The sequence below is a fragment of the Fukomys damarensis genome, unplaced genomic scaffold (assembly GCF_012274545.1).
Source record: "Fukomys damarensis isolate Sample0158 unplaced genomic scaffold, DMR_v1.0_HiC HiC_scaffold_26, whole genome shotgun sequence".
NCBI classification, from domain to species: domain Eukaryota; kingdom Metazoa; phylum Chordata; class Mammalia; order Rodentia; family Bathyergidae; genus Fukomys; species Fukomys damarensis.
This window is the reverse complement of record NW_022900938.1, coordinates 20,409,946-20,425,844: the sequence shown is the minus strand read 5'-3', so window position 1 is coordinate 20,425,844 and position 15,899 is coordinate 20,409,946. Positions and strand designations below refer to the sequence as shown.

General features: G+C 41.1%; 1 pseudogene; it reads left to right on the top strand.

Annotated features, from left to right (window-relative positions):
- Positions 1–4,235: 4,235 nt before the first annotated feature.
- Positions 4,236–15,131, top strand: LOC104850242 (annotated as a pseudogene).
- The last annotated feature ends 768 nt before the right edge of the window (positions 15,132–15,899 follow it).

Sequence of the window (15,899 nt, the reverse complement as noted above, 5' to 3'; positions counted from 1 at the left end):
TATATGAAAAAATGTTCCACATCACTGGTCATTCGAGAGAAGCAGATGAAAACAACACTGAGATTCCACCTCACCCCACAAAGAATGGCTGCTATCAAGAAATAAATCAATGACAAATGTTGGTGGGGTTGTGGGGAGAAAGGAACCTTTCTCCATTGTTGGTGGGAGTCCAGACTGGTGCAACCACTATGGAAATCAATATGGAGATACCTCAAAGAGCTGGGACTAGAGGTTCCATTTGACCCAGCCATCCCTCTGCTGGGTATCTTTCCAAAAGAATTAAAAGAATCATATCACGGTGATATATACACATCCATGTTTATAGCATATAGTTTGTAATAGCTAAAACTCGGAAACAGCCTATTTGCCCATCAGTTGGAAACCGGATAAAGAAGATGTGGTTTTTCTATAAAATGGAATACTACTCAGCCATAAAGAATGAGAAATTAGATTCATTCATAGGAAAATGGATACATTTTTGAGGATATACTCTTTTTTTTTAATTTTATTGAGTTTATTGGTACATTTTAGGGATACAGTACAGTTACATTCATTGTTGGGATCATGTACCTCTACATGGCAAGTCTTGATTCTCATTTTTTCCCCTTACCTCTGTCCTCCCTTCAGTGAAATAAATAAGTCACACAGGTGTAAATACCAAATAGTTTCTCTGGTGTGAAAAACTATAATAGTACACAAGATCCTAATGAGATAATTAAAAATGTGAAATAAGAAGAAAATGGCTAAAGGTGTAGGGAAAGTGGGAAGGATAGGGGAAAGGTAATAAGGGAAAAGAAAAAATATGACAAAATGAAAAAATGGAAATAAAGTGTTTGTAAATGGCGAGGGGAGGCAGGGGTGAAGGGAGGGCAGGGACAAAGGGAAAAAATGAGAACCAAGATCTGTCATATAAAAGTACAAGATCCCAATAATGAATGTAACTGTACTGTACTGTATACCTAAAATGTACCAATAGACTCAATAAAAGGAAAAGGGAGGTGGGAAGAAAACTAACCCTTGGGAAAAGTGTTCCTGTTCCTTTCATGGCCTCTCATCTCTGTCCTCCCTGTTCCTGGAATCCCTATTTCTCAGCTACTTGTGACCTTTGTCCTATTTTCATAAGGCCTCACTGTCAATCAATCCACATAACCTTTAGCTACTTTCTCTTGTTGTTCTTACCATTCCTGTGTGTTTCACTTTTACTTCTGGAAATTCTTAAAAACACAGAAGAGCATTTTTGGAGAAAAAGACAGCTGACATTATACTATGGCTGCCACATTTTCCTAAGGGCCTTGCCCACAGATGTTGTGAGCCTGCCTTTCAGGTTGAATAAGTCCCTGGCATAAGTGAATCCCTTAGATTCATTTCATCTGGTGCAGTGTCCAGGCACACTGCCCTCCCACTGGAAGAGGGATCCAAGATTATGAGCTCAGAGGAAAGTTCCTATGTTTTGATGGACTAGAAATTCCTAGTTGATTCCAAGGGAATGGTTCTAAAGGCAGAGCCTAAAGGCTTAGTCAGTAACTGGTCTCAGCCACTCAAAGCACAATTGTTCACCCATGTGTTACAGGCCAATGACAGGGAAGAAGAAACATAGAGCAAAAATTAAAAATAATATTGCAATTTGCTAATGTGTGATTCTAATCAAAATAGGTGGTTATATTTTATGCATCTTTCATTATTCTAATAATGTGCTTTATTGTATTTTACAAAAGTGTAGACCTACAAAGTGTTTGGAAAACATTTTTAATGATCCTTTAGGAGAGTGTGGTAAAGCACCAGTTTAAAAGGAGGAGGCATGAAAACAAATTACTCTCAGTGATAATTTTGGCTTAAAAATTTACTTTAAATAGATCATAAATATGTCAGTATACAGGTTTGTATGACACATCTTGCCATTATTTGTATTCTCATTACCTAGCAATACTGAAAACACAGAACACACGCCAGCCCGAGTGTACTACAGAGGAGAATTCATTTCTAAGTATAAATATCAAGAAAGAGGATAACAACAATGGATGTCATTGGAATCCTGTCATTAAAAATCACATACAGCATCTGCCCTTTCAAGCTCAAAGCTGAGAATATAACTGTTACTTGGCAATGACTGTTTCTTCATTGTCATTCCAAGGACGCTGGCTGATCCCCTGTGGCCTCTGGCTGGCTCTGGAATACCGCTCTGGCTCACGCTAGAGCACAAAAGAGCATCTCAGATCACTGCCCCTGCCCTTCTCTCCTCCATCACCTGTTACCAAGCATCTTGTTGGCAGGAGAAGGGAGGGGCGGTCAGTGCAGAGGACAAAGAAGATTACTGCCTTGGCTGCAGCTACCAAAGAAGCAGGAAGAGCTGAGAAGCATATCCTTCAAGAGTGTCTTAGAATTACCAAGGGGTAAAAACAATCCATCTTAGAAATGTATCTAGAATTATGAGACTGAATTTAATGTTTTTCATTGGGCCAGATTTAGTAATTCTCATAGATATCATATCAGATAGCATTACGCCTTTGAAGTAATCCAAGATCGTTGCCTACATGGTGTGATTTGAGCAAGGGAACAGAGTAATGAACTATTGCAAAGCATATTTCCCCACCAGTCTATTCTAATGCATGGAATTCTACCATTAAAATACTCACTTTTGTAATAGCCTGCTAAGACTGTCATAATAAACTACTGTACCATACACTGAGTGGCTTAACTAAACAACAAAAATTTATTTTTCATACTTCTGGAGGCTAAGAAATCCAAGATCAAGATGTGTGCAAAACAGATTTTATTCTGGGGCCTCTTCTCTTGACTTTAGATGGCTGCCATCTTTCTGTGTGCTCACATGACCTCTTGTGCGTATATGGAGAGGGTGTGCTGTATGCTGTGTCTTTTGGAGAATTAGTAGCCCATTCTGGGTGTCCCACCCTCATGACCTCATCGGACACAGAGGCCCCATCTCCATATCCTATCACATATGGGTTAGGGTTTCAGCATATGAACTTGGGAGAACACAAATATTCATCGAGACACTACATTCATAACTAGCTTTTAAAATAAAACGCGCTAATTCTTTCACACCCATTTCACGGTTGACTTCTTCCTTTCTTTGTCAGCTATTATCACATATGTCATCAAGAAATAGAGAAATAAACAAAAACACACAACACCTGGACTCAGAAGCAAGGGAAGGGAAGACAAAAAGAAATAAAATAAGAAAAAGGAAAATTTACTATTTGTAGGAAAAGGGATGCACCGTGAGACTGCAGTGTTAAGCGAAATAAATTAGGCACACACGCTTAAATATTGCATGATTTCTCTTTTATGAGAAACCCAAAAATACACACACAAAACAGTACGAAAAGTAGATAATGGGAAGAAGGGAGATAGATCTTTCATAATGGTAAGGGGATCAAGAGATGGAGGAAGAGGGAGGAAGTGGAGGGGACCGGGACGAAGAAAGAGACGTGGATGTGCTGTGTTCGTGCACTCAGTCCCCACGAGGAATGTCATCGGTGTGCACGGCAAACACACACTGATGACAAAGGAAGCATCCGACGACTGACTCCTGGGCAATGTTATTCGTGAACTCATCTATAGCATTAGCTGAACTCATTAGAGACAAATATTATATTAAGTGACAGATAGAAACCTACTAGCAAAGCCCTGCCAAATGGACTTTCCAATGAGAAAGACAGACTTCAGACAAATGAAATTCTTGTAGTGTTAGCGGTCTCACTGGAAGCAAGTCCAGGGTGAGGCAGGGGCACCATAAGAGACCAAGTCCGCCCAGACACAGAAAATGCTCACCGGGGAGGCCACACGTACGTGAATCTTAAACAAGAAAGCTATCCGGCAGGTGAGTGGGGATTAGGGCAGTAGGAGGTGGGAAAGGGTAGAGAATTAGCGGGCAGAGAGGGTCAGGCAGAGGTAAATCACAGAAAGCAGGAAGTTCTGTGGAAGAGAGAGGCACAGGTCAGACTGAATGGAACCGTGTGCCCTGCTAAAGAATCTGTGCATCACCTGCAGTCACCGGCGGATTACAAAGAGACACAGAATAGAAGAATTAGATTTTCCATTTAGAGAGGTTGCTCTTGAGGACAAGGTGGAGGGTGGGGAGTGCAGTGGACGAGGCCGAGCCCGTTAGGAGATGGGTGCAAATGTCTAGGTGAGAACGGATGGGTGGAGAAGTGTAAAATAAGGCAGGAGCAGCTGGGCGAAGAAGGGAAGAGAGGAGTTGTTGAGAAGCAAAAATGGCCTTAGATGCTCAGGTAGCTTTCAGGGACAGGAGGGCACCACTTGTTGGAGTTGAGAGAATGAGCTGGTGCAATGGGAACACGGTGAGTTCTGTTACGCATGCTCCATTGGTGGTGACTATGGGACAGCAAGCAGGTGGCTGGAGTGATGATCCAGGAGCTCAGGGGAAGCTGGGCAGAAGTCACCTGCTTCGAGGGAAGCCATGGCACAGTGCGGCTGCCTGGAAAATGACCTTGGACAACCAAAATAAACCTACATTTGTGTCTATCTTCCTAGACACATAGTGAGTTCCTGAAGGGTCAGATCAAGACTGTTCAATCTGCAATCTCTTATAGCCTTTTTTATAAAGAAAATGCCCCGCAATTGCAGGTATAGACATTATCAGCACCAGGAAAATGGGTTCCACATCTGACATGAAGTCCAATGAGCCCAAGCTACATTAGAAATGACTGGAAAAGTTTGAGAAACAGAAACGTAAGTAAAGACTCTTGTATGTGTATTGTTCTTTCATTTAATAAACAACTCATCTTCAGAGTAAAATAATATGTCATAGTGTTACCAAAAATAGTATTTTGCAATAGATTTGAAGACTTCCAGTGAGGACCCACAACAAAGGGGAGGAAATATTTGTGGTATTATTTTCAGAGCAGGTATCATTGGAATGGGGGTGGGTGGAGAATCACTCCGTGATAGAAATAGCAGTGCAATGAAACATGCTTTCTGCTTCTGCTGCATTAAATGGTCTTCATTGTTTTTGTTAAGGAAAGCCAATTAATCACCCAAACTATTAACTGGCAGTAATTAACAATCAGCAGTGACAAAATATTCAGTAAGAGCTCACAACAACAGAAGGTTTTGTTTTCCTCTTCCCATAAACCAGGCAAAAGGAGCCATCGACATGTCATCTGTAGCTGGAGTTGTGATTTTTGGCATGAACGAAGGAGTGACAAAAGCTGAATTGTGGCAGCTCACCTAAGCAGACCCACGGGTAACTGGTCAGCATCCCACACCCAGAGCAAACAAATCCTCTAACAAAATACTCACATACTTTAGGGAAACCCTTGCCCAGAAAGGAGAGTAAATGTTAGGGAGCAGAGCTATCCCTCAGCCTGATGAGACCTATTAGATCCCACAGTTGAGGAGGTGTGTGAAAAGGAGGATTCTTAAACTGAATTCAGACTTTGTTTCACAGGAAAATTAAAACTAGTGCTAGAAATTCCAATACAAATTCAAAACATATTCCAATACAACTTCAATACATATTCCAATATAACCCCCACAAGAAAAGGATTTTAAAAGTAACCCGTGTGCTTTTGTTTAATGCAAGTTCTGATGTGAATGTTTATACCTGAAGCATGAAGAGAGTTTGCAGTGTATCGGCTGTCCCAAAACATAGAAAAGGAGCTGCACGATTCTTCTGCAGCCGGCACGATTCTCACCTTTCACCCTCTGCAAGGCGAAGAGAACGCCTTGCTTTAGGGAGGGCCCTGTCACTAAGTCTCCACCTAAACCTGTGTACAATGCTGCAGCACAACCTTTAGGACCTAAGGCCCTCTCAGATAATTCTGTGGAAGGTTCCAGCATGGAACAACCAGGCTCTCCAGCTTGCCCACTCTGCTCTCGGCTATATTTTCCATAACTGGGTCTTCCTCCTGAGTCAGCAATTTCTGGCTCTAGCCTAGGCAATCTTTGTCTCCTGTATCAATGAACTCTAGACCTTGATCCCTTTTGTGAGAAGGGCCATATGTTGCCTGCAATAAAAGATAACAATGGATTCCCTTCATGATGCAGAACCAGAGCACCTGGCAGCTTTGTGCAGCACCACTGAAGGTACCTGCTCTTCGGTAGTGGAAGTTAAGATGCTGCTGTTTAGTCACCTTTGCCTTAATGGTCAGCAGATTATGACTGTGGCTAAGGTCTGGATAAGTGTCCTCCAAGGCCCCACACACTAATATCTTGATCCCCAGAACACAGCATATTGGAAGGTAGTAGAAATGTTGGGGGGGCTTAGTTTGAAGTCTCCTGGTTATCTGGGGACATTGCCTTTGAAAGGAATATCGGAACCTGGCCCCTTCTCCCTCTTGTTGCTTCCTGGTCACCAAGGTGCCCTCACCATGATATGGTGCCTTGCCATAGCTCCAAAACCATGGGGCCAAACAGTCATGGACTGAAAGCTCCAAAACTATAAACCAAAATAAATCTTTCCTCATTTTAAGTTGGTTAACTCGGGTACTTTATCATAATAATGGAAAGCTGATTAATAAGTGTCATTGATTTTTCTGATCTTGGGAATGCTAAGCCTAACATCACTTTCCTGTCTGCTTGTCAGTCTCATCTTCGATAGTTCCATGAACAGAAAGTTTCTACATGTGGCTGTCCTTCTTGTTTTTAGCTCCAGTAAAATCTTCCTTAGACAGATTCCAAATATTTTCCCGGAACATTGTCATTTGTTTCAATACTGCTTCCTGGAGCACATACTTCCTTGTACTTCATGGTCCCCTAAAGACCTGAAGGTATTTCTCACAGATCATTCCCTGTCTCCTCCTCCTGCTCCCTGGAGAGGACCAGCTCTGATGCCATTTGACATTTCAACTGATCTGGGCGCTTTTTCCTTTCATTTACCCCCTTGGGTTCATTTCTCTTTGCCAATTCCCACTGAAACAATCTCTTTCACAGTAAACCTCAATACTACATGTGCTATTGACCGTCACACACAGGACATGTGACTCTTCTCTTCTTGGGATGCTATACCAGCTGTAGCTCACCATCCCTGTGGGATGTTTATCACTACTATCACCTACCTAGGCTCTGTCACATGCTGGGAAGAGCATCAGCCTCTGAAGAACAGAGTACAGAGCCCTTAGTTTCTCTGGAAGAAATCAGCTTTGGTCTGGTCTGCTCATTAGGAAAACTGCCAACATTCTGCCCAACTCCAGTACTTCTCCTTAACAACAACCAAGAGAATTATTTGAACAGAGATGGAAAAAAAATAGATTGAAAAGAACTAAGCTTTCACAGGAGAATGACCCATCAATATCATCAACATATTATTTTATAGTCCTTGAGATAAAATTAGCTATAACTTAATGTGTCAACAGCAACAAAGCATTTGTAAGTTAAACAGTAATATGTTTCTACTGTGGCAGGATGGGTAAATCTTAGTAGTTGCTAAGGAAAAAAATCTATTTTACTCTTTTCCAGAGTGCTTTTAATGACATTATCCACCAATCCAGCCCATGGTCCCATGAGATGATTTCTGCTCCTACATCTGGGCCACAGAATCCTTCTTGAGAAACTTGTACAAATTCACAGAGGTCTAACACAAACTAATTTTTCCAATACCAACTAAGTCTGAAAAACTACATAGCTTCACACTCTTTAGGATAGCTATTGTGAAAAAAATAAGAGAAAAGAACAAGTGTTGGTGAGATTGTAGAGAAATTGTTTCAACATTTGATAGGTAGGTAGACTTGGACTGAGAAGGTCTAAGAGGAATGGACTGAAACAGGAGAAACACGTTCTCGAGGGACAGAGCTGAGTTTATAAGTCCATGGGAGAAGATTCCAGAGATCATAAAAGGTAGTATGAAATGCAGGACAGATGTGGGTGGTTTTTTAGGCCAAGATAAAAGAGTGGGCATCAATTACCGATGCAGTAAAACACTACTGATGACATCAGAAGTCAAACTTGGTGCCAGGAAGGAACTGGAAACAAAAGTGAAGCCAGGGGCAAGGTGACTGCAGTACCTCAGTGAACTTAGACTATGGTTGGAAGTGGCAAAATCGTGACATCCTGCAAAGGTAAAGGCAATGTAGGATTTAGGAGGGAAAGAAGTAATGTCTAGGTTTTACCCAAGCTTCGAATTAGATGGTGGTACCACTTCCTCAAGGAAGAGACAAAGAATCTCTTGGAAAGGATGAAGACTCCTGTTGTGGTCAATTTAGATGAGGATTTTTGTTATATGTGCAAGTAGAGATGTTGAGAAGTCTGCTGGTACCCAAGTCCAGAACTCAGGGGAGAAGTCAGGTCTAAAGATGCAGATTCACAAATATGCTGAAGGATCACCTAGGGAGGTGGTCGAAAATGGTGATTTCTTGGCTCTACTCCCACTGATTCCATTGTAATAGCTCTGAGTGAATGGGATTTGCTCTTCTAATTAGCTCTAATTAGAAGGCTCTGTATAATTTTGTACTCCATTATTCTACCACCTCTGGTTGATGTTAACCTGGAAAGCAGCTCTTTTGCCACTTAACCCTAACTTTGTCCATCTCATTCACATATTTTACCACTTATACAAATAATAGTTGTATAACATAATATATAACATCAATATTACATATGTAATATACTTACATTATTATGTTAATTTGACCAAGCTATTACCAATAATGATAAATTCAATGATATAATTATATATAAATATACAACCCTTTTTTTCCACACTAGCCACAAGATGAGAAATATTAAATGTCTTTAAAGAAAATAAGTGTATTTTGTCTACAAAATTTCCTTATCTATCCAACTTCTAATATGAAAGACAGAGGGAGTAGAAGAAAGGTTGGTGGTGTTAAATGAATTATTCCTATGAATCCACATAGTTCTTGACTAAATAGGACTATGTCTACCCCCAGGGACTCACACACTATGTCAGAACATACTCCAAAAACAGGCAGAAGGTCAGCAAAAATCTTCTAAATCCATTAGAATTCCATTTCTTGGTATCAAGACAGAATAGCCCTGCAATCTTTCACCTCTGTCACTCTTTGTGATTTCTCAAAAATGGCTGACTCGCCTGTCATCTCCACTCAGTCTTGCTCCTCTTCTTCCCATGGTGTGCAGTCTAGGCCGGAGCTTCGGCCCATGCAGTTGATCTGAGAGCTGACTGACTTGCCCGTCACAGCACTAGTGACATCGCCACATTCACACCAGGTATCCCTATTTGAAACTGTTCTCCTTGACTGAAACATAGAAACCTCATACAGCAAAATTCCTTGCTTCGTGGCAAGTCTTCCCATTCAGCCAAGGACTCATTCATTTACTCTTTTTGTTTTTCTGGGTTCTTTTTCTTAGGGGTAGGGTAGTTTGACTTAGTTGGGTTTTTTGTTTTGTTTTGTATTGTGTTGTTTTGCACTCCTCACTTTAGTCCTCTTGACACAATCCAAACAGTGTCATCTCACATCTTTTTCTGTATGTTTGGCTGTGGGACCCTCTTCTCCTCTCCTATGCATGTCCCTTTAACACACCCTCTAACTGTGGGCACTCACCTATGTTTATTATCTCACCAAAGCAGATGTTTTAAAACACCCCTATTCCAGGGTGAACGCTCATAAAGCATTACAGGACGATGGATGGGTCCAGCTTTCCGTGAATGCCAGCCGATCAGGAAGCCTGCCACAAGGTTGTTCTCATTATTCAGCAGCCTCTGTTGCTAGTTAGATTACTGTTCAGGTGAGGTCAGGGCAGATATGACTCAGGTCCAGAACAACTGACCTCAATATCTCTCCAAGGCTGGTTTAATGGTTAAGATAAAAGGAATTCTGCAAACAAAGTTCCGGGAGATTTTGCAGTAGAATAAATGATGGTAGTGAATAGGGACATGCACTTGCCATTAAAAGTGGCGTGTTTATGGGGTGCTGACACACTTTATGGGGTACGTGCCTTCAGGTGCCAGCCAGACCCATGCTTTTCCGAATGTTTTCAGCCTTTTTCAAAAGGTTTGGACAACACAGCTATGACAAAGCTGCCAGGGGAATTCCTCAAGTTGAGGTTTGTTTTTATGTTTAAGCCATGTTCCCTTCCACTACCAGCCCTGCGAGCATGCGAGTGCAATCTCTTTAGCAGCCACAGGGACACTGCACAAGAGGGCCACCTTCACCCAGTGCTGTGCACCGGACCCAGAGGGTGTCTTCCTATGAAGTAAAATAAGAATGCTCCCCAACCACCTTGGATGGTGCTACCCAGAGGTCCTGCCTGAGACCCAGCCTTTCTGTTTCTCTTAGCACCACTTCCTACCATAGTGTGTGGTGGGCTACTGACCTTATAAGCTCTTTGTTCCAGAGAGCACAGCGCTGTTGTACAGGTTCTGTGTATAATGACTGTAACTCAACATCCATGAAACTCGTATTTTATATTCCACCAAGCACACCTGGTTCCTGCTACAGGTGTGGCAAGAAGGTCAAAGGAGGCACATTTGCCCTATTTCATCCTCTCTGAAAACAGCTTCCAAGAAGTTAAGTAATTCTCATTCAAGGGTACACAGGCTTCCACAGCACACTGGGCTGAGTTTCTCCTTCCTCCAGTGCTCTCTGCACTACCTCTGGCTGCCAGGTTTGGACCAGCTGGTAGTACAACCTGAGCTTCCATTTCTGCACGAGTCTGTCGAATGTCTGCTTTCTGAAATTCCAATGATAACGTTTCCACTTTAGTGTAGCTCTTCAGATTTTTTTTTTAAGAAGGAAAATCATGGCTTTGCCAACCTATCTTTCTTAGTGTCATTATTATTCGACATCTCAGTATAGCAAAAGCCATGGCTGATGCAACATTTTCACAGAAGAGACTCCATAGCATTGGCCCATCGAGCTCAAAGCACAGAATGCAGCTGGCTCTCAGAAGTAAGACAGAGGAAGAAGTCTTCTCTTTCTGTATACATGCTTTCTCTTAAGTCACCTTTGTCAGCCTCCCAGTCCTCACAGTGAAGCAGTCACCAAGACCTCCAGACAGTTATGGGATGTGGTTGCTTTGAGAAAAATCCTGCAGTTTCCATCTGTCCCAATCAATATCAGCTCTCCCTGGGAGGTGACCAGCTTTGGTCCAATGTCCATCCCTGGCCAGATCAGGTATTATGAGGATGAGCCAACTAAGTTGTACATATATATGCACACCATGTAGTCGGCCCCCAGAAAATGGTAAGCCAGAGGGTGAAGGATGGGGAGGAGAGCTTCACAAGACTGGTATGAACTGCTTGATGGAACATGGCATACAGAAACCGATCTGTGAAAACATGAGTGTTTAGTGACTTTCAGTATAGCATTTAAAGTTAGTAAGGAAAGAAGGGCTGGCTCATTAAGTGCTTTAAGGCCTACTAACCCCTTGGAGAAGATTAAGTTAGATTCTTAGCTCATATTACCCCAAAACAATTAATGCTATATTAAATATATCAACATTTAGAAAAAAACAGATTCCTAACTAGAAGTCAGTAGAGAAGGCTATGTTTATAATCTTGTGATGGAAGACATTTTTTGTTATGGTTTTCTGGGGGAGGTTTGTTTTGTTTTGTTTTTCACAGAACACAAAGGTAAGAAATCATAAAGGACAGGATTGATAGATCTTATCAAGAAAATATAAAATGTATGCATAATGCAATATATTATACATTAAAAATCAACAGAATACTTAGTAAATTATTTCCATCTTTTAGAATTAACAAAACATCTATGCTTTAGGATGGAAAAGATGAACACTCAATGGAAAAGAGGAAGGATATGAATAAAAGATAATAAAAATAAAATATGTATCTATATAAAATTCCAACTCTTATGAATTCAAGAAATTGTGAATTAAAATAATAAGAAAGCTTGATCTGAGCCATGAGTCCACATTAAAGGGTTAACTTAAGCTTAAATTAAAAGGTTAATACCAATGTTGCTGTATGGCTAAACAGCACTTTCTCATATTATTAGTACAACTGGAAATTGGCATATAATTTTAAAACAACTTTCTAAAATATATTAATCTATCAGCTTGGTAGCAATTAAAACTTTTAATATCATTTTTAGGAATTTATTCTGCAGAAACACTGCCATTAGCATCTAAAGATACACGGACTAGGATGCTCTAAGAAACATTTGTAAGAAAAAAAATTGAAAACCATTAAATGTTCATCAGTAGGGGAACAGTTAAATAAATTATGGTCCAACCATAATATGAAATGCCAAAGGAGAATGAGTGAGAAGACTGAGACAAACATGTATTTCCTTCTCCAGGAGAGTGTCCATGATATATTATTAAGTGTAAAAACAACAGATACAGAACTATTCTATTCTGTAAAATAATGGATTTGGATATGAACAAAAAAAGAGCATACAATAATATGTACAAACTGTTAACAGTGGTAATCTTTAAGGATGAAATTATGCATTGATTTCATACATCTTTGTTATTAAAATGCCTTATGATGAGGTACTAGTCTATGTCTATTAAAAAAGAAAAGCTTAAAAAAATATTCATTGAGTAAGTACTTCTGTGTCTCCACTCCTGGAATTCAATGGCCTTTGTATGGAACTGTCTTTCGAAGAATAAATAGGGTGGGGAGCCTCCTTAAAATCTCTTAAATCCTAAAATGACACAAAAATCACCCTTGCATTCAAACTGCTTTAGCAGTGACTCTGATAGAACTGCACTATAAATAGCATGACCAAGAGACCAAACTTTGCACAGAAAATGTTTACGTACAAATATTTTTTAAGTTCAGAAATTATTTTTTAATAATAATAATAATTGCATGAGCTAAGCTTAAAATGCCAAGCTGCTTTAAGAGAATTTATCTTCTTTTTATCCTTAAACATGCAAGAGAGACTTCACAGGCCAAGAATCTTGTATCAAGCACCTGAACTAATATTTGAGGCCTCGGTCAAGAGGAGAATCTGCTGATGGTTGGCATGCTTTCAAAGGTTTTCAAACGATGCCAAATAATTAGAATGAAATCATGTTAGAGGCATTCAGGCAGAATCTCCCAGGGGACAGAGGATGGGGAAAAGGAGGGGGGTGAGGAGGCAGGACAAAGATCCTACCCTTCCTTCCCTACCCCCATGTTTGATTTTGCCATCAGTTGTTCCTTATTAGTGGGGACCCTCTTTTTTTTCCAAGGAAATTTATCTAATCTAATTGCAAAACATGCAAGATGGGCAATCCATCTTGCCCTACCACCCATATAAACAATGCAGAAGGAGGGAGGCCTGTTTTCTCCAGCCCGTAACTGGCACAGCCTTTTCACTTTCAAATCAAAGGAATTATAGGATAAACATGGTAACCACAATTAAGATATTTTTAGAAACATACAATCCTCCAGAAAACATGACACTAATACTGGTATTATGATTGAAGTTGGGAATTATGGTTATTAGCTTTGCAGTTTATGTGTCTCATAAATCTAATCGCTTCACACACTCAATGCTGCTGTTGCTATATTTACTGCAGACTTCTATGATGACAGACAGTACCTTTGAGAAGGGCCAGATAAACAAAATATTTTACATACTGAAACTTCTCAGTGTTTAATGGCTTCGTATCATGGAGAGAAAAAGGCTTCATTAAAGGAACTGCACCTCGTGCTGAAAGCTGATTTGCCGTGGAAACTGGATCTGACTTCTCCGCTCCTGTTTAATGAGAGTGCGGCTGTCCCACCCCGGAATCCAGAGCACAGAATGCATGGGTTGGGGGTACAGGGGAGGAGATGGGCACGCTGACAATTCTGTAGATACAAAACTTTCTCTGACAACTTGGAAGTCACCGTAGGTAAAATTCTGGCAGTGTGTGTGACATGTCCTTAGAAAACTCTATTTTTATCGGGAAGGTATCTCAGATAATACCAAATTGCACGAAGTGACCCCAGAATCATCCTCCTGTAATGCAGCTATGTTGTGGGGCCCTGAGTGACCTTGAGGAGGGAAGTTATAACCACCAGACCTTGGAGAAGAGATGAAACAACTTTAGAATTATGACTGATCTTTGGATGTTCCTTGAAATCAAGCAGAACCCCCATCATCAAAATCCTAATTTCAAAGACTAAAATTAATGTTTTAGCGTATGAGTGTGTGGTAGGAGTGAGAGCCTGATGGGTACCTTAAAAAAGTGACTTTCTTCTAAGCAGAAACCAAAGGTCAAGGGCAGCACACTGTCAGGAAGCTGTGTCAACAAGGACACTTTCTTCTCCTCAGCCCCCATCGTCTTCAAAGATGTTAGAGGACAAAGGCCAATCAGGTCCATTTCCCTCTGCAGTCATCACTACAGCCCCACACCCTGGCCTCTCCAGCCCACAAACTCCAAGGAGACATGCATCAAGATGGAGGTGAGAGTCAAAGCACTGGTTCACTCTTCCAGCCCAAGTCCTGCACTGAATGGTATTCAAAAGGAATTTCATGACCTTCAGTATGAAAGTGTGTGCCAAGAGAGAAATAATTCTCTTAAGAGTTCTGATTCTCCCAGTGGAGATTTGCATCTCCACCTGGATGAACATGTGCCTATAGTTATTGGACTTATGCTTCAGAACTACATTCAGTATAACGTGCCTTTAGACAAGGGGACATACCCCTTTGGAAGGATCACATAGCGATTGTCTGGACAGTTCTTCACCCATGGAGGTCTCTGTGGTTCCTCCTCAAGTGGGAGGTAGCTCTTTTGCTGAAGATGAGAATCAGGTAGACCAGGACCTAGTTGTTGCCCCAGAGATCTTTGTGGATCAATCTGTGAATGGTTTGTTGATTGGCACCACAGGAGTCATGTTGCAGAGCCCCAGAGCAAGTCATGATGATTTCCCTCCACTTTCAACCTTTGCTACCTCCAGTGCAGAATAATCAAATCCAAAGGAACTTCAGTGGACTCACCGGCACAGATGCCCACATGGCTGAAAGTATGCGTTGTCATTTGAATTTTGATCCTAACTCTACTCCTGAGTTGCAAGAGTTTATGACTCAGCGTGAAGTAGTTGTCCCATGTTTGTGACAAGCCTTACAGAGGAGCTAAAGAAACTTGCAAAACAAGGATGGTACTGGGAACCAATCACATGCTGGGAGGCAGAAGGAAAACCAGCAAATGTGCCAGATGGTTCTTTTCTTGTTCAGAATAGTTCTGATGATCCAACTTGGAATGTTTTAAAGGCTGTTAGTTCCTTTTAATATTTATTCCAGCAGCAGTGTGAATGCAGGAATAATGCCACAGTGACTGGGCCACGATCAGTGGTTTTCTTTGTACCTGCCACCCTCACACATCTACTGCAAAATATTGTATTGTTTAGATTACCTGTGGGCAAAATCACAGCATCTTACATTCTTCCTAGCCCTGAAGATAATTGTCCTTTAACAATGAGGCCTGTGATATTTAATCTGTATCATCAACTTGACTGGCTTGAAAAGCACCTAGATTAGTAAAGCACAGTTCTGGTATACCTGGGTAGATCATGGGACATCTCCTTGGAGACTGTTTCTGGTCCCTGGCCCATTCTTCTAGGGCTCTCCCCCTGTTCTGTGTTTCCAAATGCAATGAGTTGAGCAGATTTGCTCTGACACCCTTCTGCCATGATTTTTCTGCCTGGTAACTACCCAACCAGGACCAAAACCCCTGAAACTGTAAGCCAAAAAAAAAATTTTTTTCCCCTGAAGTTGTAGGTGTCCAGTATTTTGTTCTAGCAATGGAAAGCTGACTAATACATGGATACGCAACAAGTGTAATAAATGGAGAAGACTAGACAAGAGAAACGTGACAGCTGGGAGTTCTCTATGGTCTTTCTAACCACAGGGACAATTTCAGCTTAGTTTTTTTTTGTGTTCCTCTGGGCAGAAGTAATGCCCCTATGTTAGTACATGTGTGTGAGTGCAGCACGACAAAGTTCAGTAATCCAGGAGAGAATGGTAGTGCCTTAATTCAGAAAGTGGACATAAAGAATA